Consider the following 26,358-nt stretch of genomic DNA (forward strand, 5'->3'; position numbering starts at 1 on the left):
ATTGGATTGATCTGGCTCAGGATATGGGCCAGTGGAGGGCTCTTGTGAACACGGTAATGAACCTTCGGGTTCCATAAAATGGTGGGAAATTCTTGAGTAGCTGCAGATTTGGCTTCTCCTCAAGAAGGGCTCAAGTCCACAAGTAAGTAAGTAAGTGTATATATATATATATATACATACGTATATTTAGGAGCTGGAATTCAGTGTCATACACGGTGATGTGGCATGCCTGAAGATAGACCGTTAACAGACTACTGTAGGTGAGTTACTATATCTGGCCCAACTTCTGTTGCTGGGTTCTGTGTTGAATCATACAAGGGCAAAGCTTTCGTTTCTTATGCCAGGAGGATGTCTGCTTTCTGTCGCTTGGCACACACCGCTAATTGGGTCTAAGTTTCTTCTTCTTCAACGCCTCGCGCCTTCAGGGTTAGCACTTCAACCGTGATGAAACTCAGAAAACTGTGTTAATGTTCTCTAGGCGTGTGGTACTTCGCATTACCCTTTGAAACCATCGACTATATGTTTCATTCGCCTTCGGATGTTATAGTCCTTTGTACGAAACAAATTCTCCTCCAGCATATTGATGTTGGAACTATATTCCTTTGTTCTGGAGTCGTTTCGCAGTCTGCAGGATAGTAGGTTCACTGCTAGTGCAGTAGTGTGGTTTTCTACTTTTCTTATTGTATTCCAGTTTTTCATTTCACTGAACACTGTGTTCATTTGTAGATCTTCATGGATCTTGTGGTTGTTTCTGTACCAACGTGAGTGTGTACAAAATGTGTGTTCAGTTCAGTTGATTTATTAAATAAAATAATTCAAATTTTATATATAATTTATTATATTATATTGATTTGATCTGAATAAGGCCTTCGTGTTTTCGAGTTCCATCTTCTGGGATATAACGCCATGGAGTCCGCTGAAAAACAACAGACGTTTTGGAGGAATATTTAGCCCCCATCTCTGAGGTCGAAGTAGCCTGCTACATGCTTCACGCTGCTTACTCGCTTGACTTATTTTTCAACCCTCAAAAAGGAAGCAACATAATCCTCCAGAACGTCCGGTCTGCACGGCGTTATATCCCAGAAGACAAAAGTCTCCATAATTACCCAATTTCTTAAGATTACATTTATTCATTCATGTGTAATCTGTCAAGACGACTGATCCACAGTCTCTTCCAAAACAGTTCCTCCACTTAATGCGATCTAGAGCTTTCTCCTTCAAATGACAGTATCCTCTTCTGTCCCCAAGGTCATCCAGCATTTTCTTACGTCTTCTTCCTCGTCTTCTGGTCACTTCTATCCGCCCCTCCATCTTTCCTTCAATAACTTCCTTTAGAAGGCATTTACCGCGTTAGATATGACCAATCCAATTAGCCTTTCGTTTTCTTATTTCATGTAGGATATTCCTCTGCTCACTGACTCTAAATAACACTTCTTCATTTCTCATATAATCAGTCCAACTGATCTCCATTCTTCTCCAACACCACATTTCGAAGGAGATTATATTATATATTATATTAATTTTACAACTTCTCTTTTCCATTGCTTGATAGCTGTTTCGATCTTAATTTCACATAAGAAAGGTCACATATTTTCGTTTCTTTGTTACAGTAACTACAAAGACGTAAGTAGATCTCGGGTCTTGTACAATGTTGAAGTGCTTTCCAAACATTCAGTCATTCGAACTCATACCGTCGTTCATTATTATCCAATATACTAGAACATACACTGAAATTAGTGCAAAAGGCCTTTATCACAACTCTTCTTTATCGATATATATGGGAATCATTATTTTCTGTGCATGAAACTCCTTTATTTATGTAATATCTTTGGTTTAAACCACAAATTCTTGTGTAGAAATACGCGGTTTTCCTTAAACTCACATTAAATATGCACCAACACAATTGCCAGATATGTCACAATATTTTTTAACCCTTACGCACGTCAGCAAATTTATTCTCGGAGGTTCAACATTTGTGGAAAGTAAACGCGGGTAAATAACAATTCAAAACTGACCTAAAGTAGACACAGAATATTTGTGCTTTAAATCATCATTATGCAAATTAATTTAAAGACAGATTATCTCCAAACACTTGGCTAATTAATGTTACAGTGTTTCAAAGTTACGGAGTAACAACAGTGTATTGGGGGGGGGGGAGCAGGAGTGTTATTTACGACGTTGTCAGGAGCGCCTAATGATGGCATGATTAATGAATTGGAAAGGGGTTGGAGCGAACTAACTGTGGCCTAATCGTGATATTATCATGGAAATTTTCTAGAGGGAAAGCGGAAAACCACCAATAATTCCAGTCAGGATAATCAGTACCAAGACAAAGATTCGAACATGTAGCACCAACCAAACACAAATCTACAGCACTACCGCTGCACCAGCCCGTTAATTGTAACGGGGCACTGTCCTGATACGCACGAGTTACGTCATATTTTTTTATAACAGACCTTTCGTCTAAATTATTTTATTTTGATTTGTACTGTGTTCGTAAATAATTATTCTCTCTGGAACTATACACAATAAATCCAAGACGTTGAGATTGGTATCTTCAGGAAGACGATGCCGTGTAGTCTTTTGAACAGGTACCGACGTTTTCAATTAACCACCTGCCTCCATCTTCAGGACAGAAGAATAATATTCCTTCCTTGAAGATGTAGAGAACAGGTAAAAGTAAAGCTATCTCTGTAACAGGCCGTGGAGGCCCATAGGATGGAGAGACGTCGAGGCTTCCACATTTTCTAGACAAACGGCTCACACATTGTGGTTGTCAGCCTCGCTCGCCGGCCTAACTTTCAACTCCAGGAAGATTCCCGGTACTCATTTCTGTCACAGGCTGAGTCGACCACAGGTCCATAATGCGGCTGGAAGGATTAGGTAAACTGAAAAATCCAATAACCTCATGGAGAATCGAACTCGCGATCTTCCGGCTTGTAACATAGTCCCTCAACTAACTACGCTACCTCGTGAATCCGGAGAGATCAGTTTATTCCGAAATACTGGAAATTATATACCAGGTTGGTGTAACGGTACGGATCTATAGGTTTATTCGTGAAGTACTCGGTTCGAACCTCGGTCGGGATAACGGATACCATTACCGAGGCTTTTCGCGGTTTTTTCTCAACCATTTTTGGTAAATGTCTGATATTATCTCGATTGTTTTATTGTTAGTGTGGTGGGACTAAATATTGTACTAGCCCCAGATGACAGGTGAGGGTGATTAATTGGTGGAATAAAGACTGGCAAGGGAAACCGAAGTAGTCAGAGAAAACCCTGCCCCAGCGCCACTTTGTTCACCACAAATCCAACTTGACCAGACACGGGACCGAACCCGGGCCGCCGCGGTGGGAAGCCAGCGACTAACCGCTTGAGCTATGGCGCGGCCTTATCTCGATTAGGCGACAGTCACGTCCTTCCAATTCCTTTCTAATTCATCATTAATCAGTCCTATCATTCGACGCCGTGTAGACTGGACACTGAAAGCGATGTCAAACAAGCAATAAGGTACACGACGTCATATCTCAGAAAACAAATCTTCACTGTCACTGCCGTTAGAGGGGGCGCTGTAACGTAGTTGGTTGAGACAACATGCTACAAGCCGGAAGATCGCGGGTTTAATTGCTGATGAGGTTACTTTTCCTATTGACCTAATCCTTCCAGTCGCAATATGGCCTTCAATCGACTCAGCCTCTAATGGAAATGAGTACTAGAAATCTTCCTGGTCGGTAAAGAGCGGCCGGCGCGTAAGTCTGACAGCCTCACGGCCATCTATGAGTTGATCGTCTAGAAAATGTGGGAACCTCGATGTCTCACAATCCTGTGGGCCTCCACGGTCTGTAAGGACAACTTTACTTTTTACTGTCGTTAGAACATCAGTTGTCACAGATACAACATTTAGTATTTGTGCTTTATTTTTCCCTTAATTTTGAAGCAATCTTCTCGAAATAAACCCAGTATATTGCTTCTTATCGATCTGAAAATAGCTGTCTCTAACTTGTTGTAAAGCCGATCCAAGTTTGTGGGCTTCTATGGTCTTTCAAGAGGTTACACGCGAACAAGTTTACCGGATGTAGTCTGCAAGGTGTGGGTAGTCAGAAGTTACAAGAGGACGTTTCCGGGAAATATTTTGTTGTGGATATACCGCTGTTATTACTGTGGCAACACTTTCATCTTGAGTGACATATGAAATCCACGAACTTAATAACTGGAATATTTTGTAATATATAACCTTGACGTTTAATAAGTGTTCTTACCTTAAAATCTCTCGATTTCCGACTTTATGGAAGTAGCTGTTTGTCTCTGCCATGCCTGAAAATCTCCTACAAGGAACAACCAGAAACCTCTATTAACATTGTTATGGAATTGATATGAATATGTTCAAGTGATTTCAAATCTTTTTAAATACACTTTTAATTTCGAAAATATAAAAAGTACCATGTAAGATTTGAGGCTTTCACGGCGGTGACTATGAAGAAAGCAGTCTTCTGGGATTTGGCACCGTGTATATGTGATGTTAACCGACGTTTCGGAGGAACGTATCGCAGTCGTAAAGCAGTCTGCTTTTACCGGTTCTCGCGGTCTCTCTTTGCTTGCAGATTTCTTATATATTTTTTCTTCTACCCTGAAGATGGAGGCGATACGTTCCTCCGAAACGTCGGTTAACATCACATATACACGGTGCCAAATCCCAGAAGACTGCTTTCTTCATAAAAGGTACCCTTTACGGGGCTGACCCAGGCCAGTTCCTTACGTGTAAATAAATTTAATAATAAGATCTAAAAGTTTGTGACGATGGTAAATTGCTACATGCAATATGTTTTTGGACATTATCCATCGTCTTGTCTATTTTCAAAAAACCGTCCTATTTCTTTTTAAAGCACAACGTTTCGGAGACTGGATTCTGTCCCCGTCCTCAGGTAAAACCTACTCAGTTGGGTCCAATAGACAGAGCTAGCCCCAATCTCCGGAGGTAGTCTCCGAAACGTCGTGTTTTAAAAGGAAACAGAACTTTTTTTTTAAATAGACTAGACGATGGATAATGTCCAAAAACTTATTACGTGTAAATAAATTTAGTTTGCTTCGTGATTGCAGAGCAGCTTGAAGTTACGTTACAAGTTGAAAGTTAATGGGCTGTTGCATTGTCACGTGTTAGTGATTAGACGCGGGGTTTGGATTGGTGATTGGATTTAGTGAAATTATATAAGTCGTAATTACAAGTAGTTATAACGTGTCCACTTAACTACACACTATGCAAAGCACTACTCCAAACACTGAAGTTTCTATGTCTTCACTAAGTGTTGTTATGTAACTGCTTCTAACAATGAAAGATTCTCTAGTTTTGAGCTCACGTACTTGCTGGCTGGCGACTGATTCACAACTAAGATAGTCCTTGCTATATAACCTCTGCATGAACAGCATAGAAAACATCGCTTCCAACAGTTCTTCTATTGATGAGTGTGTATCTATTGCTGCGGGACTGTGTTTACCCAGCCGTTGTCTAACAATGCCTGTCTATTCTCGCTCTCCTATCTGAATTTTCACCCATCATGTGATAATACGTTGATAATCACGATGTAGTTCAGCAGTAAGGTTGCCTAATCAAGGCAGAAAGTACTTTCAGAGATGTTTTGAAGAAAATATAGAGCAGACATTTGCATTCAGCTGTAACCGCGAACTCACGTCAAAATTATGTATCAGTTCAAATTTTATCACGGGATAATTTCTCTTACTTTCCATCAAGGAACCACATGGTGTAGTCCATAGGCGAAATTTTCCGGACATCCTATATACTCGTATTTCTTTGCAGTTTTTAAGTTCGGAATTTGTTTGTTTTGATGAAAACTCCCCTCACACGCATATGGTTTCTGTCGCAATATTTCTGGCCCGACCTCTCATCTCATGTATGCAAGAAGTAAGAATAACATGAAGCGTTCCTCATACTGGCCACATAGGACTTTCTTCCTGTCCTTACACATCCAAGTAGCATATGCACCAGCATTTCAATGCTGAAATAGTGAATTAACTCTCTGTTACAGGTTCGATACTCAGAACACTTAAGCCTAACTCCTGCCCAGATATCCCCTGTTCGGTGTCCTAACGCATGTAGATATCCTACTGTATCTAAAATACCCTTCACTCTGAGTACATATGAACTGAATTCCTACCCAGATATCCCCTGTTCAGTGTCCTAACGCATCTAGATATCCTACTGTATCTAAAATATCATTCAGTCTGACTACACGTGAGATGAATTCCTACCCAAATATCCCCCGTTCAGTGTCCTAACACATCTAGGTATCCTACTGTATCTAAAATATCATTCAGTCTGAGTACACGTGAGATGAATTCCTATCCAGATATCCTCATCCTCCTTGTAGTCAACGTTATAGCAAAACAAAAACCTTGTGTAAACATGTTTCAATTTCCCACCGACTGCTGAATACAAGAAACTGTTGAATACAAAACCTAGCACTTTTAACGGTGACGTATCTCTCTACGTCACTACCTGACTATGACGCACCCATGTTCCATTGACAATTGTATGCCAGATGGAGTATACCAGCCTACAAGATTTCCTTTCCAAGGCTAATATATTTATCGATACTTTATCTGACGGCCGTTATGTCAGTAGGACGCAGTCTTCAGACGTGGAGCATATACCGTCATACGTAATCTATGGATTTAGGTGCTTCCATCAAAGCATATGGAATGGCATTAGTTCAAAGATGGCGTTCTTATCTTAGTTTAATGGCAATATGCAGGTAGCTACTTAACAAACAATATCGCAAAATATAAGCATATCTCTATTTACATTTGAACAGGTTATCGCATTTTGAACCATGATAGGCAGCTGTCGAGAGATATAAAGAATTAAAGAAAATATGCTGTGAGTAACCCTCAAACTTTGCGCTCTTTTATGAGTTCTCTGTACTACGCTCCTTTTCGCATCGAAATGTTTGCACAAATGGGCTGTTGTACAGGTACTTATTTCGTGGTCGTTGCCTAACAACGGGTCTACATACCACAACATTAGAAGAAATTCAGTCTTTACAGGACTAATATTACGTATTGATTTATTTTTCATAGGAGACAGGGACATTTAGGCTGCATTATTATGGTTGATTCTCACCCCATTTCTACAGTTAACAAATGAAAATACTGTCACGTGTAGGGTTGTACGTGTGAAGAAAATAACGGCTTATAGTTCGGGTGATTGGATTTAATAGCACCTTGGTTACAAGTTCTCTGTAATCACACTTAAATACAGCGCTATTGCTAATTTACACATTTGCCAGCCCACCGTTGCACACGCACAAGGATTTTTCATCTTCACTAGTCATCTCCTGGCAACGGATCTCAACATAGAAACTAGTAGTTCAGGTCACTATGAAGTCTTCTTGCTACGTGTATTTGGTCTTCAGTCACTCTGGAACCTCGGAACTAAAAATTCTTCTGGACTCACTCCTCCGGCTTAAGACTAACTCATAACTGTGTCTCTCCCTTCTCTTATAAGCACTCTGCACAGACCCAACGGAAAACACCGTCTCTCTTGTTGATGACGTCACAGCTTTCATAGCATGGTCCGTTACACGGAAATATGTTTACTAAGCCGTTACTTAGAAACGGATTGCATAACCACGTTTTTCTAACGTTGCTTGGCGCAGCCCGCATAGAAAACATGGCCTCATGCGTAACCTAACAATGGACTGTTCACCTAGGACCTGTCTTCGCGGGAACTTATTTACCAATACGTTGCCTAGCAATGGGTGTACATTTAACAACACACTTTAACTTTATCTAATAAGATATTCCACCAATGGATCCAATGATGAGCCACGTTGTACCAGTTCGTTACTTCAGAACCGTTGCTCTAGATAGACTCTGAAAATTATATTTCCTTGTTCTTCTTAGTACCTATTACCGCAGGTTTCCTATTTGTACCCTCATTTTCAAAAAGCGATCTGTATTCAGAGTTCTATAAATGTTGGTTCATGTAACTAAAAGCGATATTTGTTTTCTCATGTCTCAAGCTTTATAAAACATAAGCCTCTTATTACACTTTCAAAGCTCTGAAAACCATAATGTAAAACGCAATGGGTGTCCCTCACAGGAGACATCGGCCATGATGCACGTCTGATACTTGCTGTAAAGGTATTCACGAAAACAGGCTGGCAGGACAGAAAGGAAAGAAGATTAAAACGAATTATGTTCATTGATATTTAAGGATTTCCATTCAAGAACTTTAGACAGAGCAAAGAGGATTTCATTTTCAGATAAGTGTGGGTTTAATGTTCATTAAATTTATGGAAGTGTAAACGGTAATATGTGTTCGGACACAACGAGCAAGCAATTATTGTCAATGTGGGAACGAAGTGATTCAGTGATTGTTTCAGAGAAGAGTGAGGGCTTGAGGCACTGAGCAGGTACTGGAGAAAGTAAGTGATTTTCAAAACCAGGAAGTGAAAAATTGGGTTGAGATAGTGAGAAACTGAAGCACCATGTAGAAAATTAATGATTATATAAGACAGCAGGTGATCGAGAGAAATAGTAGATATATAAGTGAGTAAGTGATTGAAAAAATAAATGCCAGGGAGATTGAAAGAATGAGTGATTCATGCAATTAGTAGGGGAAATACCTAATGAGTAGCGTGATTGAGACAGTGCACAAGCTAAAGTGACTATGACAGTACGTAAAGTAGTGATTGTGGCACTGTAAAACATCGAGTACTCGAGACAGTGCGTAAGATAAAGAGTGACTACGTTAGTAAATAAGGTTGTGATTGTGGCACTGTAAAATAGCGAGTGTTTGAGACAGTGCGTAAGGTGAAGAGTGACTACGACAGTAAGTAAGGTAGTGATTGTGGAACTGTAAAATAGCGAGTGCGTAAGACAGTGAGTGATTGAGATACTGCGCAAGACAGTGAGTGATTGAGATACTGCGTAAGGCAGTGAGTGATTGAGATACTGCGTAAAGATGGAGACAGAGTGCAACTGAAAGTAAGTGATAAGAGTGTGAGACAGCGATTAACAGGAAGACAGAATGACTGATTGAGTCAAGGAGTGTGTATGACTGCGTGTCTTCAGTCTTCAGCTACTTACACACGAACTATTCGGTTATGCAGTCGTCTAACACCCTTGGCCTTCTTAATGACAATTTTCCAGCCTTCCATGTTCTTTCATCTTGCCACTTTTATTTCTCGTAACAAATTTTTTCCAGAAGTTTTCTAAATCACCTTCGTTTGATCAATTCTGATCACGTGCTTCCACCAATCCAATCTTCTTTTACACGTGCCACAAGATAAGAAGTTCAATTTTTTTATTTTGTAGTTTGTTTTTTTACAAAGTTGTCAGGACTTAGACTGTTCAACTTCGAATTACAAGATAATTTATTAATTGGAAATAATTTTGAATGAAGCGTTCGTGGCCCAGTTGATAACTGAGGTAGGATCCTGGTATTTCTATAAAGGAAATCCACGAAGAAATCCAGGAACGCCTGCGTTCCGCCCTAGATTCTAACCTAGAAACTTCCGAATAGAAGTCTAGAGCACTACTACAATACAAATACACTCAATGGATTCGTAATTAAGTTCCAGACAATTCATAATGCATCATTAAAATTCCATGCAACGTTTGGAAATTAATTACGAACTTGTGACTAGAATAAGTTATAAAGTTGTGCTGTTTTCAAGGTTAATTTTATCAAGTATACTGAAAAGGAAATCAAGTAATAAAGTAAGTATCTGAAGAGAATTTTTAGAGTTTAAAAATAATATCTGAATATTTTATTCACTTTGCCAAAGAGGGCTCGTATAGTAATTCATGCGTCAAAGTTATAACGGGAGTATCGACTGTAGACATTATGGACGCTATATCTTCTACGGAGTTTATATCATAAATATCCCTGGCAACCGACTGGTTCTATAGGGTGATTCATTTGGACGAGGTCACGAATCAATAAAGCAGTAACTTAGCAATGAAAACGAAAATTTCCTAAATCTGAATATTCTAAGGCAATCGCTGAAATTGATTAAAACTACTTAAACGCAAGCAAATCCATTATCTGGCCAAGCCCCTTGGGTTCGTACTTGAAAATAAATTCTGGCGTCTTCCACACTCTGAAGTCCATTTTATTAGCCTGGTATCCTTATTTTGAAAAAATAAATAAATAAATACATAAATAAAAGGAGGCTTATAATATCACCTTGATTTCTGTCTGTGTATACCGACAATTTTTAGGCTTAGAAGATCACTTCGCTGTCTGTGGCTCTGTTCCCTGCCTTATCTTTGCTAAGCAACTAGTCGTCTCTCTCTCTCTGTGTGTGCTTGCGTGTCTCCGCATTTTTTTTTCTATATTGTCCGCGTCTTTTCAAAGGAAAGATGGCGACTAGTTCTTCCCACAACTTCTTGTTTTCAGAAATGTCAATGCACATAAAGTTTCGTAATGACCACAGCCATAATATTTAGATATTTGGCACGTAAATGTTGGAGAGACAGCTTAAATAGATCACCAAGACTTTTTACGTGTCTTTTCTAATTCATTATTTATCATAACCCTGTCATTGAAAACTATAAAGTTCACATACTTGAAACATCGTCGTTAAAATGTAAAAATATTCGTACAGTTCCGGCAACCTGCTGGGTGTCCTAAGATAACACTTCACGTTATGCAGTTCTATGATTATGTAAATTTATAGGACAGCCAAATAATATAAATCTCTCCTTATTTGAATTATGATACAACGAAACACAGTTTAATGAGAGTAATATAGGCTGACGTTATCTCTCAACCGTTAAAATATACCAAATAGTTTGGAAAGGAATTCTGGGAAAGTGATTTGTAGTTTCGAGAGTAACACTGTATAGAAATCTCTGACGGCCAAAACTTTTTGATTAGCTTCTGACTGATATTAAGATGGAGAATAATAAAGTTAATCACGACATCTCTCTTGTCACTCGCTAAACTAACAACAATAACTTTTTCATAAGCGACAACCATTTCGAAATTTCTAACAACTTGCAAAGTACTGCCTTCTGGGATACGGTGCTGTGTAATCCTTCAGAAGTTTGGTTAAGTTTCAGCAGAATCTACTGTGGCGTATTTGGAGCCAGAGAAACAGCCGTTGCTATGGAAAAAATGATTAAACACGGTTCCGTGTAAACGAATATACGCAACAATGGAATATATGTGCTTTCTGTGCGGTCCGTGCAAAGGGATTATAAAAGGACAAATACGATCATTTAAGTCAGTTGAGTTTCGAGACAACAGCCTACCAGAATGTGAGCTTGCGAGCAGAGGACTCGAGATACGGAATTGAATTGAACTGAGGCATCAGAATTATTGAGTGCAGTTCAGTGGAGTTGGAAGTCTGTCTGTGAAGAGAAGCTTTTGTATGTAATATTTGGAGTGTGTAATTTAGTAACTGTTATAATTCCTGTGTTAAAATCAGTCGCCAGGAAACCGGTAGTGGAGAATAACAGACGAAGGATATTAACGAGTGGAACAGTGAACTGCAAAGTTTGGAAATAGCGAAAGTGTTACAGTTAGTTGTAGTACAACCTGCAAGTGGTCAATAGATCAAATATCCAGTCTAAACCTCGTCTATAGTCACCCATGCAGTTGATAACACTGCCTTCATCTTCAGTGTCGAAGAGTAAGCTAAGTATGCAATAGCACGATGCAGGCAACAAAGAGAGTTTTCGCTTATTTTGGTATCTGAAATTATAGTAATGGAAATTTAAGCACCTTGCTACATGAGAATTGTCAGGAAAAACCGAAGTGCTGGAAGAAAACCTGCCTCAATGTCACTTTTCACACCATATATCCCACGATAAATGACTTGGGATTCAAGCGAAACTTTCGCAGTAAGAAGCCAGCGAATAATATCCTCGGGTTTATCACTGCCAAGTAAGCAATATGGAGTATACCTTCGAAATAAATCATGGAGCTGAGCCCTTCTTAAAAAGCCGCCAATTCTGCAGCTACTCAAGAACTTCTCAGCATTTTACGGAACCATAAGGTTCATTATCGTTTTCTTAAGAGCCAGATCAATCCAATCCATAGCATCCCATCCTATTTCTCTAACATTCATTTTAATATTGTCCACCCACCAGCGGCTTGGTCTTCCGAGTGAACTTTTCCTTCTGGCTTTACCACTAATATTGTATCCTATATGCACTCCCTCCCCCTTTCGTGCTACATGACCCTCGATATAAAGCCGGAGATATCTTCAGTATCCTCTTTGTAGGTGAATATGATTCTCGTCTACTTTTCGAATCCGTTTTGTTGCGTATAGAATATACGCAGTGACATACACGAAATTTAAGGTACGTGTCAGAGGTTGATCAACCAAGTAAAAGTGATGCTCATTACATTTTGCTGGCTGAATAACATAATTCAAAGGTTAGGTAAATCAGAAACATAAAGCCTATTGATAGGGGACTATGGATTTTACTTTCTATACCTGAACATTACAGAAGCGAATATGGTAATACAATTTTATACTATAAATAAAATATATTATACAGGGTGTTTCACGACTTTAGGGCATAACTGCAGAAGGTGATTTCCTAGATCTTTGTGATCAAAAAAGTTCATATAAACATGTGTCCGATTTTGAACGGTTACAGAGTTATGCCCGTTTTTTCATTCCCGTACACGCCCTCGTGTGAACCGAGATGCTTTGCTCGGTCGCATTCTGGACGCCGCTGGCCACACAAGAAACAGCCAGCTGAAGCTGCTACGTGCTATCGCGCGGTTCACAACCGAGCGGCAGCCTGTGTTGCGGCCGGCGGTGGCATTTTCGAAAATCAACTTTATGCACCAATAATTCAAATTAAAGGTAATTTCACAAAGTTAACTTTACATTCATACTTTAAATGCATCATGTATTATGCTGGTGTATTATTTTGTTCCGTTTATTGTCGGTAATCGTTACCTTCTATTCTGAGTTTAAAACGGTCATAACTCCTGACGCTGATCATTCTGAGTCCTTATTTATTTGGATGATTATTGATGAACCTGAAATTTATTTCTAATTAATTCTCCGTAATTTTAAATTTCAAAAGTCTTATGTTTCGATATTACTGGAAATGTATCGTGATCTTTAATATCGTATTTCATTGTCTGGGACTTGAAATACGGTGTTTATGTTGAAATTCCTAGATTTTGGCAGAAACAAGAAATCCGGAGTTATGACATTTATGATCAGTCATAAAATTTAGCTCGGGTACAGGGAACCGGACGCGCCTAAAAGGACAGGTCAGAGCTTGTTACAATTGCCTGTGAATGAGGGCCAGTATGATTGGGTTGCCTCGTTCAAGCTTCCCACGGAAGATGGGATGAAATGTATATGTCAACACCATCTTTCGAATTCTCAGAGTGGGGGTGCAAGCCATTCCACAAAAGGAGAGACTTTCACAATATTCCGAACTGAACGGACGTGACCTTGCACGCTCCGAGACATAGCCTGCCGATAGTAACGCTGTAACATACAGCACAAGAATACATTAATTTAACAGTGTGGTGAATTAGCAGGTGAATAAACGTCAATTGGCTCAACTCTCAGAAAAACGCTTTCTTCGGCATCGCTACCCTGAGACCCATGCGAACCGACCCAGCTAGTTTCCCGTACCTATACCGATCTTCCTTAGTTTGATCTGTGAGAACAACCTCCAGTAGCCATCATACACTGTCCTAAGGTAGAAACAGGTGTAGCAGGGATAACACCATTCCGACTGCGCCGATACAAGTAAAGGCGGGTTGGAAAAGAGCGGTGTTACTCCGTAACCGTCCAAACTCGGACACATGTTTATATGAACTTTTTTGATCACAAAGATCTAGGAAATCACCACCTGCAAGTTATGCCATAAAGTCGTGAAACACCCTGTATAAACGTGTACGTCATTGAAAATATCTAGTCGCTGTAGGGGACTTGATCAATACCGCGGTATATTCCAATCCACAGTAACAATAAAGCTTCGATTTCTGTCGTTCTCGTGAACAGATGAAAGCGATATGGAACTTGGGGTTTTCAAGGCGGGTAAATTTTTATTGCGTGTTTAATAGGTCATATGTAAATCTAATCAAATGTTATTACAAAATTAATCCAAGAAGGATGAAATGTGTGAAGCATGTAGCTTATATGACACAGAAAACAACTGTATACAAAGTTTTGGCAGGAAAACCTGAAGGAAAGAGATCAGTAGGATGACCACAATGTACATTGGAGGATGATATTAAAGTGGATCTTGGATAAATAGGATGCAATAATAAGCACTCGATTTATCTAGCTTAGGATAGGGGCCAATTTCTGGATCTTGTGAACAAGTTATTAAATATTTTGGTTCCCACCCCCCCCAAAAAATATCGAGAATTTGTTGCTGTTACTGCGTGAAGGACTCGGTTGATTTTCTAGATTATGATATCATGCAGTGTTGTTACAACGTTTCGGAGGAACATGCTTCTTCTATGTAAGTTTTGAGGTTTTCACGGCGATGACTATGAAGAAAGTCGTCTTCTATGTTCAAAGTATATGTAAACCAAGTTCAGAAAGAAATGTGTATGAATGTTAATTGGCTAGACCTGCTCTTCGTGGCCCGTTTCCCCTTGCAAACACCAGCACATCCTATCACCTCCCCATCTTGACTCACTTCGAACCTGAATATGGAAACAAGAGTTTCTACGAAACATTAGTAAGCGCTTACCTCACTACACGGTGTCATTAGCCAGTGGACCACAACGTGACGTCAAAGTAAGGTATGATATTTCCTTCCTCAAAGGGTTTGAGTGCAAGCTGTCGTCTGGAACGCTTCAATATCCATATTCATAAGGGTTTATGTATCGATGAGTCGAACAGCTTCAGCCCTTTAGAGCGTAAAGCGTGAAGCGAATCTCTCGGACAATCTACCACTGTTCGGTCGATAAAACGTCTACTTAGGGTTTGACAAAGGTAAGAGAAGTTTATTCTCCACAACGGAAACATACAGTGCGTTCAATCAAGGAGGAAACTTCGCAACGCCGCTGACCGGACCCAACATTTCTCACAGATTGCTGCTGTAACTGACGATAATGGAATGAGTTATTTATCAGCGCCAATGACTCATTCTGCTATCAGCAGTTACAGCAGCAATCTGTGAGGAATGTTGGGCCCGGTCAGCGGTGTTGCGAAGCTTACTCCTTGGTTGAACGCCCTGTATATGTAATCAAGTTTATTCGCTTCCGAGATGTGATAACATGTAGTTTGGTAAATACACGCCGACGTTTCGGAAGAAAATGACCTATACATCTCCAGGAAAATTGGTAATTAGTGCGGTTAAATAGTCATTGATATAAAGGAGGCATATCCATTACATCAATGGCTATTAATTACTTTTACGTTGAACGTGGAGTCAGGACGTTTCTCCGGAACGTTAGTGCCTGTATATAGAACTACACGGCGCCACATCATAGCAGACTGAGAACATTTAGCGTGTGCTGTAGTGAAGGGCAGAGTGTGTGAATTAGCGATAGCGCTGTAGTTACTTGTAGTTACCAACTGTTAAGTGTCCAGTAAAGCCAATTACCAATCCAAACCACGTCTATAGTCACTCCTTTTTTCCCTTTGGCGCTGCAGCCCCAATTTGGGCCTTGGCCTACCTCCATGAAACTCTCCGTTTCATTTCGGTTTACTAGATCTTAGACATTCGGTAGGACTCATTAGGCGGGTGATCAGCTCGTCACAAGGCCTCTACCTATATACAAACACAGAAAAACGCACACACATATACAAAACACTGAATATCCATGCTCTTAGTGGGATTTGAACCGATGAACCCGGCTTCCGAGCGAGCAGAAACAGTGCATGCCTTAAACCGCTGTTAAAATTATCACTGCATGTACGGGAGGTCCTTCCATTACATCATAGGTTGTTAATTACTTTTACCCTGAACGTGGAGTCAGGCGTTTCTCCGAAACGTTAGTGCCTGTCTATGGAATTGCACGGCGCCACATTATAGAAGACTGTAATTTTCATTTTTACGTAACTCCCGTTAGTTTGTTCATGGGCTCATTTCCTGTTCTCAGTTCCCTCTAACATTGGCACCGTGTATCGAGTTGCATAGTACCACAACCCAGAAGACCGTAATCATCAGAGCCACCGCCGCCAGAACTCCAGATCTCTCTTCCTGGATATAACTTCTAGTCCGCTGAAAGTCAACCGACGTTTCAGAGTAATATGTCGCCTGTATCTTCACGATTGAAGAATAAGTAAAGCAAGGAACCCGCATCAAGCAGTCTACAAGCCGCACACCGGTCTGAGTCATGATGCTGACGTCACCTTCATACTGACGAATCACGAATGAAGCAAGACTGTGTCTTTTTTCTCATGTCTTGATAAGTAAATGCCCAAAATACGTGTATTAGTCGAAAAAGCTCTTATGTATAGTCGCCAGAAACATTCAGATTTAGCAGAGGGGCACAGCCCAAAATGTTATTCAAAAAGTGAATTCGTTCTGTTCAGTACAGGAACAATGATTGGGTTCTTGTGAACACAGTAACAGAACTTCGTGTTACATGAAAGGCTAGGAATATCTTGACGAGCCGAGCGAATATTACATTCTTATGAAGTTCTAAGTCATGCAGTTAGTAAGTAAAAGGGGTAAAGCTATGCATGTAACAGGCCGTGGAGGCCCATACGGTTGTGAGACGTCGAGGCTCCCACATTTTCTAGACAACTGGCTCATAGTTGGCGGTGAGGTTATCCTTATGCGCCGGCCGCCCTTTACCCCCAGGCAGATTTCTGGTAATCATTTCTGCTAGAAGCTGTGTCGACTCCAGGGCCATAGTGCGGCTGGAAGAATTAGGTAGATTGAAAAAATCCACCTCATCGGAATTCGATCCCGCGACCTTCCGGCTTGTAGCATAGTGCTTCAACCAACTACGCCAATAATTGAAATATTTTAAATATATTTAGCGGATAGTAGATTTGCTGAAGAGCTGATGCCTTTGCATAAAAAAGGGAAAAACTGTCAGTAAGACGAACAGTTGTCATGTAGCCGCATTTAAAGCAGTAAAATTTAATGTCTTCTGCGATATATAAATGCATTTAAAAGAAGAATGAAGAAAGAAAGCGATTAAAAAAGAGATAGAGTAAAGAAGGATAAGAGGAAGAAGCGGACACAGGAAGAAAGGAGTTATTAATAAAACAAGGAAAAGGAACATGGAAAGGAAATTAGATAAAATAAAGGAAAGAAGTCGGAAATAAACGAAAGACGAAATCATAATTGGCCTGATGGCGATACGTCACAGTGCAATTAGGGTATACGGTGTGACAACAAGGAGAGAATGATAATGGAGTGTAGGAGAAAGAGTGAAGAGTAAAGAACTGGAACTTCGCTTTCAATAATCCAGAATAAAACGAGTGCTTATGAAAGTAAAAAGCAACTAATTCTCTGCTCCGTTGTCAAGATTATTAAGGTCTTACGGACGTGGAACTTGGGATGTTATAAAAACGTTTCGTGGATAGAGTGAAAGTTGAAGAGGTCGATTACTGCGCAAGATGTTTTCAAGTAATTAGATTTAAGTCACAATAAACGAGATGAAATCTTGGAGAAAGAATATGACTGTTACACATTTGTAATGCCACAGATGTGTCTGGCGAACGATAGGAGTCTTGGGGATGAATGCAGCTAAAACAGAGGGTAGAAAAGGGACGGAATGATGTAATAACGCATGCGATCAAGGGGTTGAATTCAGAAGAAATGGGGTGAGTAGACAGATGCGTGGAGAAGAATTTTATTGCACTGCGTAGGAAGCCATTCTAAGTGGAACAAGAGAAGATAACTATAACCAGGATAAAGCAGGTTGGTTAAAGGGTAGCGCTCCAGATATGCGTTCCTTAGGTATACTGTTCGAGTCTCGGCAATACAAATTTATTATCCTAATGCCATTTTCAATGTTTTCCCCAGTCTCTCCTCAGAACGGCTTTCTCAAGCACGTTCTTTCTGTAAGACAGACTAAATTTGTAATAATTATGTAGTATAAAGGTGGTTTTCAAAGGGCTTGTAATGTTTGTGGTTTTGGTACGCTCAGCCGCTTTCTTAAACATAATATTTGTTTCGCAAAGTGTATTTATGGGTTTCGTATGATTCTATTAACAAATAGAGATTGTTTCCTTAAACATGCTCAACCGACTAATCTTTGGAATAAAGAATCACACCTAAGAGTACCACCTTCTGGGATACGGTAATTTGTAGCCCGGCAGAAGTTCAACGACGTTTCGGAGAAACGTAATTTCAATATCTTGAAGGTCGATGATATGAAACGCAGGCAGGACGTCGAGAGAACACAGTGAGATGTAATCCTGTAGAGGGGCAAACAGAAATCAATAGCAGCAACAAGATGAGTACAGAAGCCTCTCCGGCAAATGCGCCGTATTTACGAAGTGGAGAGACGGAAGAAGGTAGGAAAGTGGCATGAGTGACCAATGGGAGTTGTAGGTGAGCTTGGAGAGCAACAGGTAATGTAGGTAGTGCGTCGGGGGTTAAAGGAGGAATCAGATCATTCTGCTTTCCGATTCTTTCTTGCTGGTTGCTTACTTGCTTATATTCTGTACTGAAAAACGAGGCAAAAATTCTGTCGAAACGTCGTTAAAATTCTAATGGACTACGAGTCTTCACACAGTCGAACGGATAGTACCCTTACAGTCACCTCTGAGAACCTCAAGTCCAACAATATTCAATGTATTTTCTTGAGATTGGAAATGAATTACGAGAAAGTCAGTAAATAGGTCACATAAAACGAAAAACAAACTCCGTGGCCTGTAGTCCGCAAGCGAACTATAACGACGAAGCGACCGCCGTTTGTCGGCGAAGAAATAGGTCACATATGGAAGTAAAATAGCTGTAATGGATGTAATAAATTCTCTATTTGTGTCACTACGTAGAAGCACAGCCTAACTTCATGACAGTGTAAGCAACAGACGCGCATGCGCATATTCAGAGGCTGTTCAGTAGCCAAAATGGCGACCGTGCTTGCGGGGTATATTACCGAAGAGATGCATTTCATTTTGAGTTTGTTGAGGACAGAAGAACTAAATGAAAAAGAATATTCATACAGAAATGTTCCCTGTTTACGGAGGGAAGTGTTTGTCGCGTAAAGCGTTCACAGCTGGGTGGCAAAAGTATCGCTATCGACGAAAAAGTTGAAATGGAGGTGCGGAAATGGATGAGACAATAGCCAAAATACTTCTATGCTGTCGATTGGGAAAAATACATCAATGTTTGTGGAGGTTATGTCGATAAATAAATGTTTTTTTTCCCAGGTTTGAATATCATATGTTATATATGTATTTGCGACCTATTTATATATTATCCCTCGTATTAAGTATTCTTTATATAACTTTCAGCTTTCAAATCCATATATAGATCAAATTATTGGGGATCATCAGTGTGGGTTTCGACGTAACAGTTCAACTACTAATCAGATCTTTTGCATTCATCAGATACTGGAGAAAAATGAAATTATAATGAGACAGTATCAGCTATTCGCAGACTTCAGAAAAGCCTATGATTCAGTCAGGAGGGAGAACAGGGTGCTGAGGAGAATATTTGTACCGAAGAGAGATGAAGTGACAGGAGGCTGGAGAAAACTGCATAATGAGGAGCTTCATAACTTGTACTCTTCTCCAGGTATAATTAGAATGATCAAGTCAAGGATGATGAGACGGGCAGGGCATGTAGCACGAATAGGGGAAAAGAGGAATGAATATAGGATATTGGTGGGAAAGCCAGAAGGAAGGAGACCACTGGGAAGACCAAGAAGTAGGTGGGTGGACAATATTAAAATGGATCTTAGAGAGGCAGAATGGGATGGTGTGGATTGCACTGATCTTGCTCAGAATAGAGACCAGTGGAGTGCTACTGTGAACACAGTAATGATCCCTCGGGTTCCATAAAATGCTGGGAAATTCTTGAGTAGCTGCAGATTTGGCGGCTTCTCAAGAAGGGCTCAGCTCTATGAAGTAAGTTAGATCAGATCAGATCAGATCAGATAGATTTTCTTGTTTTGCTCTCCCTCTTTCCCCATTTTCATTATTTTTATACCCCCCTTTATGCTCCCTTTGTCTGCCTACGAACTCTGTGTCTTATCTCCTTTCAAAACTTGAAATTCAAATAATAGTACTAAAAATGCAGTTCCTCCCCAGAGGAAACCCGCAGCGTTTTCGTTATAAAGACCAGTGGCCAAATCCTGTTCGGGAAGTAATCAATGATCATTCATGCAGAGCACATTAGTCCATTCTGTGGTCAAACTACAGGGCCGCTTTAATGTTAAATTAGAAGGGAGGTTCTACTTATAGTAACAACGTTCTTTAACGGAAAATCGTCTGCCCAATATGAGCTGTGTTCTCTTTGTGAACTTTGCTCATGTATACGCTTCATGGCATGTTTCTTCGAAGGAGATGAAATAAATTTCTAGACAATCGCTTCACAGATGGCAGTAAGGTTGTAAGCCTTACGCCCCAGCCGCCCTATAGCCCCATGAAAATTCCTGATTCTCATTTCTGTTAGAGGCTGAGTTAATCAGAGGGCCAAGTACTGCTGGAAGGAATAGGTCTATTGAAAAATCCAATATCGTCATCGGGAGCGGAACTCGCGACCTTCCAGCTTATAGCATAGTGCCCCAACCAACTACAATACAATACAATACAATACAATACAAATAATTAAAAAATATATATGGAATACAATGGGTTACTAAGGAAAGAAACAAGATTTTCTGGGAGGGCATAATTGGATACTACACCGATTGCATACAAAATAATAGAAATTTGGGACCACACAGACGCACAGACAGCAATATGATATTATAAGCCTCCTAACGAAAGTTAAAGGGGGGTACACAAAGAACAAGGAGATCTCATAAGCATCAGAAGACTAAAAAATTGTGGGGGATACACAGACAGATGGGCAGACCCTAACGGATACGGAGACAGACATTCACAGACGTACACACAGACAGAGAGCAAGGCGATCTCATAAGCCTCCTTTCATTTATCAGAAAGTAGGCTAAGAAAAGAGAGGTAGCAGCTTCAAACAAAAATAAGCAGGAAAGACGTAAGGTAGTGAACTAGTAGATAAATATAAAAAGAAAGGAGGGGAAAAGAAATAAAGATAGCAGAAGTGAAGGTAAGAAAGGAATAAAACAAGTTAAGAAACAAAACAGAGAAGAATAAGAAGAAAAAAAAGAACGAAAGGAAGAGAAAGCTGTACACCCTGGATTTGAAGTTTTCACATAAATAGCCAGGAATTGTACTATTATATGAGATGTCTAGTGCAAGTTCGCCGATGTTTCGGAGGAACGCACTGCTTCTATCATCAGGATGCAGAAGTAAGATAAAATAACGAAACAAATAAACAATTCATATTTACCGCTTTGATAACCTCACATCCAACGTGTACTTCTCGATGTTCTTGTACCCAAAATATGTCCTCCTTTTCTCTCACATATTTTAAGCTCTCAATTTTCTGCCATAGTCTGAAGGTATCTGGCATAAAACAGCCATATTGGCAGACGAACTACTGTCACTAATATCAAGTGTAAATATTTGCTAGAAATTTTGTATTATTCTCGACTTCCGAGATATCCTTGCCTTTTTTTGAATGGCAGTGCACTCTATAGTTTATTCGTTTAGTGGGGGGGGGGGAGTCCAGCTGGGTCCACTCGGCACGGCGGACACTGATTGGCATATCGTACCTGCTCCGGATGATTATGATGATGGAGAATTTGATGGAATGAAGATTGGCAGGGGAAACCGAAGTACTCGGAGAAAACCCGCCCCAGCGCCACTTTGCCCACCACAAATCCCACTTCACCAAACCCGGGATCGAACCCGGTATGCCGCGGTGGGAAGACAGCGAATAACCGCTTGAGCTATGGCGCGGCCTATACACTCTGCAGTTAATTCCATTTATATTTAAATTTTAATTTCCGGGAGATGATACGTACATAAAGAAGTCTTCTAATAGCCAGTGAAACCTATGAAATTACGAAAATTTCGGTTACCATAGAAACAAATATACGAACGTTGCTTGAATGTAAGCTATATATTAGTCCACGAATGAGTTGACAATCATTTGTTTCTAACATGGAATGACCTATAACCTATACCAGGCATGATTCCCGTTTTAATATTTTTAGGGTAAGTGGATTTCAATAGGCCGTGTTCGAGTAGCTGCATCCGCGTAGAATCCAAAGTAACTTCGTGTGTAATCAGCAAAAAATGATAGATCGTTTGTGTTCATACGTGTACTTCATATCGATAGCCCCTTCGATAGCAGATCCCACTATGAAATAAAGAGAAATATATCAGATATTATTTGAAATTCAATTGGAAATATATCTTCACAGAAGTTCTATGTAGAACGGGATATACACTTATATTAATTTGTCCGTCTGAGCGTATAATTGCTTCATTAAATGCAATATTTGCAATCAGTTACATATGTACCCTTTGCTGACTTTTCCTTAATTAGTGATACCAGTATTGATAATTTGGTTTTGAATATCGAATGACGTCATAGTCTGAATATGCTTGAATCATATCGTCTTTTATTATAACAAACATTTAAACATTACTACTTCTTTTTATTTATTTTAATACGAAATGTCTTTCTTTCATCCAAGTCCGAGGCTTCTTGTGATCTTTCGTAAAAAGCTTAGTTTTTACTGTGAGAAGTTATTAACCCCACGCCCAACCCCCATGCTGAAGTCAAGGAGGATGAGATGGGCAGGGCATGTAGCGCAAATTTGGGAGAAGAGTTATGAATATAGGATACTGGTGAGAAAAACCAGAAAGGAGACCATTAGGAAGAGCATGACGTAGGTAGGCGAAAAACATTAAAAAGGATCTTAGAGAGATAGGATGACATGGTATGGATTGGATTGATCTGGCTCAGGATAGGGACCAATGGAGGGTTCTTGTGAACACGGTAATGAAATTTTCGGGTTCCATAAAATGCTAGGAAATTTTTGAGTACCTGTACAATTGGTGGTTTCTCAAGAGGGGCTCAGCTCTATGAGTGATAACTTTCCTTGGAATCAATCTACAACAGATATGACTGTCGTGTTCACAAAGTTACTAAATATTATACATAGGGTAGGTTCACTTAAGACAGCCAGATCTAGAGGAACATAGAGCAAATAACATAGATCTTAAAGGCGTAAGATGGGCTAATACGAATTGATATGTTGGGTTTTGGACTCCATCGTCAGAATCCTATAGTAACTAATATGAATTGGATTTTATTTTCGGCTCACGTAAGGACCAGAGATGGGTTCTTGTGAATATGGTAATGAACATATTCTTTTATTGCTAGTGGGGTGGGACTAAGTCTCTTGTACTGCGGCCACTTGAGGCCTTTTGTACCAGCCCCAGATGATGGGTGAGGATGATTGTGGAGCAATTAGTGGGATAAAGATTGTCAGGGGAAACCGAAGTACTCAGAGAAAAACTGCCCCAGCGCCACTTTGTCCACCACAAATCCCACTTGACCAGACCCGGGATGGAACCCGGGCCGCCGCGGTGGGAAGCCAGCGACTAACCACTTCAGGTATGGCGCGTCCGTAATGAAGATACATATTACTCGTACATAAAGTGCCGGGAATTTCTTGAGTACCTAGTCGACTATTAGATTCCTAAGAAGGACTGATGTTCACGGAAACAGAGTTTTTCTTGCAGACAGTATGTGCAGAAGACAGCGGGGAGACAAGTGGGTACACACTGAGGCTCTTCCCCGGTGTGTCACGAAGACTGTGGGATAGCGTAACGCAGTTCCTACCACAACAACAGAACTGGAGAACACTTCTGCTGAAACACGGCCGAGTGTCAATTTAGAGGACGTTTATTTGTCTATGTGTCCCTCTATTTCTCATTTCCGCTTCGTCCGTTTAAATTATCATGTATTTAGGCGATGAAACAGTAATACTTCTAGGTATCCGGTAAAAGCCGAGTTGATATACCAACCTGAACACATGCTGGACGTTAAATCCAATTAACAGTGGATACTAATGTAACAACCATTGAGAATTCAACGGAAATTCACGTAATTTGTTATATGGACTTTCGTACTATTAACTTCACGTGCCTTTTCGCGTATTCATTTACCGTCCTACATGTTATCGAATGATGTGTTGAGGATGAACTTTAATACACCTCCTTCGAATAACATAAATACTCGTAAATAGTTAATTGAAAAGGTCTCATTTGCGTATTATAGTAAGAAAAGTAAAGGTATCCCTGTAACAGCCCGTGGAGACCCATAGGGTTGTGAGATGTTGAGGTTCCCACATTTTCTAGATAATTGGCTCACAGATGGTGAGAGTGTCAGCCTCACGCGCCGACCACCCTTTCCCGCCAGGAAGATTTCTGGTAAAGGCTGAGTCGACTCCAGGGCCATAGTGCGGCTGGAAGGATTAAGTCGATTGAAAATCCAATAACCTTATCGGGAATAGAGCCCGCGAGCTTCGGTTCGTATCAGAGTGCTTCAACCAATTATGCTATCACGTTCCCCCATCTATTATAGTATATTTCACATATAAAAACATTATCAGTACTAACTGAATATACACATTACACTGAAGAAAGAATACTCGCTCGTTCGTGACCTGCTACATAAATTACATGCAAAGTGTTAACCCTAGATAATTTGTTTATTTTGTAACCTATAATTAATTAATTAGTACTAATTGTGATGGTTCAGCCATACAAGCGAGAGCTGAATTGTAAAATATAATAACATCGTGATTCTTTGGGTGATAAATGTTAAAATCATGTCAACACCGAAGATGTTGGACCACATCGGGTCAGTTTCGTTACCGGCTACTAAATTTCTGCTGGTCCTCGCCAGCACAGTTGTTCTTGTTTCCGAGTCCCACGAGATTTCTGACCTTATTTTAAGGCCTGACGGCTCCAGACGCCTTCCAGCACTCTAAAGACTAACTTTATAATAATTACCGCATACAAATTCATTCCGTACCTCACAGGGAACAAACTGTCTGTTACAAAGACCACACGGCTAATGCTGTTTACTGTGAGCCGGGATAGCGTAGTCGGTATAGCGACTGGCTATGGGCTGGACGGCCGAGGGGTCAGATTTCGATTTCCGGTAAGGTAAAATTTTCTCTACTCCATGTCGTCCAGACCGGCTCTGGGGTCCAACAAACCTCCTATTCAGGGGTAAAGCGGTCGGGGCGTAAAGCTGATCACTCACCTGCAGGTAGTGCCGAGGTCAATAAAATGTGGATCTATACATCCACTTCCCCATACGTCTTCATGGCATAGTGCTTAATTAGTTAAGCACAGGGACAATTTTACCGTACCTTACAGTATGGGACACAAATATAGTCTCTGGGGAGAATGCACAGTTTTATTGCGCTAAAGAAAGTAGTACATATAGCAACAGCTGGGAGTTAAAGGGTTAAATACGAGTACATTCGCAATTTCCCTGCATATACTCCAACCGCATCCTGGGGACGCGCCATAATTTTGTGATGACAGATCCACTTGACCCTTCGAAGCCCGCGGGTCACCATGTTTACCACCTGCGTTAGCTTACGAAAACTCTGCACTCTAACAAGGGGCTGTATGCATGCGCCTCGAATAGTTCTCACAGTAGGAGAAATTTTTTCCTATACAATATTAACCGCTCGGTCTTTGTAGTGGAGGCGCACTGTTTCCTTTGCGATATAAACTGAAATTTCATATGTTATTTAGATGAATTTCACAGTGATATTCCGCGTTGCAGAGCGGGTTTCACATACAGCCCCCACATAATATTAAAAATTAATACCTTGCTCTAATATAACCTTCTAGTACTAACACAAATATCCCTAACGAAAGCAGTAAAACCCTCGCTCAACATTTTCCCTTCTACTCACAGTAAAGCCCATTTCCCTTGCTTTACCCTAAAATGTGGGAGAGAGCGATGTAGAAAGTATAGCAGAAGAGTAGGAAAAGTGCAAAGTCATGGGAGAAACTGGAGACGCTATAATTGCAATACATTTTCCTTCTTCACTTCCCAACACTTAACCCTTCTCAAATGTACGTACCTCTAAGAGAAGGACGAACCAAACTGTTGGTCTGCTGGTTATGCTCTGTACTTTAATTCGTAACGTGCTTGGTTCGAATCTCAGCGGAAACACCTGTCATATTCATTGAGATCTTTCGTAGTTTTCCTCAGTCTCTTCAGGAAAATGCCGAGATAAAAGCTAAATTAAACCAGAGGTGCTTCCCTTTAAATAATTTCAAATTCGTCATTCATTTATGATTCAATCACCCGACACTATATATATATATATGTGCGATATTGAAAGAGTCG

The 26,358-nt window shown here is 40.3% G+C and overlaps 1 protein-coding gene and 1 long non-coding RNA gene across 2 annotated transcripts in view; one reads left to right on the forward strand and one right to left on the reverse strand.

The window, feature by feature from the left end:
- LOC117282185 overlaps positions 1 to 26,358 on the reverse strand; it is a 245,528-nt gene that overhangs the window by 26,820 nt on the left and 192,350 nt on the right. Inside the window, exon 5 of the long non-coding RNA XR_004512836.1 lies at positions 4,260 to 4,325. This is a non-coding gene — a long non-coding RNA (uncharacterized LOC117282185). The remainder of the gene's footprint in view (positions 1 to 4,259; positions 4,326 to 26,358) is intronic.
- The window catches only part of LOC111862492 (angiopoietin-1 receptor), a 259,584-nt gene that overhangs the window by 23,488 nt on the left and 209,738 nt on the right, over positions 1 to 26,358 (forward strand). The gene's annotated exons all lie outside the window — the stretch shown is intronic.

This window comes from Cryptotermes secundus, unplaced genomic scaffold (assembly GCF_002891405.2).
Source record: "Cryptotermes secundus unplaced genomic scaffold, Csec_1.0 scaffold882, whole genome shotgun sequence".
Classification (NCBI taxonomy): domain Eukaryota; kingdom Metazoa; phylum Arthropoda; class Insecta; order Blattodea; family Kalotermitidae; genus Cryptotermes; species Cryptotermes secundus.